The sequence below is a fragment of the Galeopterus variegatus genome, unplaced genomic scaffold (genome assembly GCF_000696425.1).
Source record: "Galeopterus variegatus unplaced genomic scaffold, G_variegatus-3.0.2 Scaffold2616, whole genome shotgun sequence".
NCBI lineage: Eukaryota > Metazoa > Chordata > Mammalia > Dermoptera > Cynocephalidae > Galeopterus > Galeopterus variegatus.
The window spans coordinates 99,900-100,993 of NW_007728727.1; the positions used below are offsets into that span (position 1 = coordinate 99,900).

The 1,094-nt window shown below is 36.0% G+C and overlaps 1 protein-coding gene across 2 annotated transcripts in view; it reads left to right on the top strand.

The window, feature by feature from the left end:
* Positions 1–1,094, top strand: part of PPP1CC (protein phosphatase 1, catalytic subunit, gamma isozyme) — a 36,727-nt gene that overhangs the window by 23,782 nt on the left and 11,851 nt on the right. The window lies entirely within an intron of this gene.

Genomic DNA, 1,094 nt, shown 5'->3' on the forward strand with positions numbered 1-1,094 from the left:
ATGTTGAGTCAGCTAAATTTTCATTTTCCTTTAACCAGTATCTGTCCTAATTGAGTAATGTGTGGATCACTTTTAAATGAAAAAAGTTATCATGGAACCTTTCCCCCAGTGTTGAATTTAACTAATTTTGCATTACTTAAGTAGGTAAAAACAAAATAATATATTAGCTTTTTACACTTACGGCACTTCTACTATAAATCTAAATCCATAATGTCAGTGTAATGTTCAGCTAAAATTAAATTACTGCTTGCACGTGAAAATAGTACTAATTGCCACGTGCCAGATACCCTGTATGGTTACTTAGTTCTACCTACTTGTCTCTAGTCTAATTTCTACAAAATCTTTGTTGGTGAACCATGACATCATTTGGTCTTCACTGAGCACAGAAGCATTATTTACTTACTGTGGTAAATTTGTACAGCATCAGGCCAGCCCAATCATAAACTAAATACAGCCACTGAAATCATGTGGTAGTCATCAGTTAAATGAATTAAAACAATTCTTTCACCAGTTCTCAGGGAGAACTTGTAGCTCCCAGAGATGATGCAAAGATCCCCTAGGGATTTGAGAAACACTTTCCGAAGAACTTTTCTACCCTTATGTCTGAAGCAATAATTAAAGGTAATGAATGCCAAGGGCCGGCCCGTGGCTCTCTTGGGAGAGTGTGGTGCTGATAAAACCAAGGCCACGGGTTTGGATTCCTGTATAGGGATGGCCGGTTAGCTCACTTGGGAGGGCATGGTGCTGACAACACCACGTCAAGGGTTAATATTCCTTTACTGGTCATCTTTTTAAAAAAAAAAAAAAAAAAAAAACATTAAAGGTACTACCAGGTGTAGACTTTAGAAAATTATTTTACCCAAAGGGAAAATAATTTGTCCAGATCATATATTTTTATCTGTTCATCATAGCATTGATTACTGAAATGTTTACATGTCAGCTTGGTTTGTGTTAATGTGCTCGTGGGGCTTTCAAAATTGTTGGGGCAGTTTTAAATAGTCAAAAATCATTCTGAGCAAAAGATTCAAATGAGATTTAAGGACTCATAATAAGATTTTGGGTTGAGTGTATTTCCTAAAATGCACTTGGTCTTT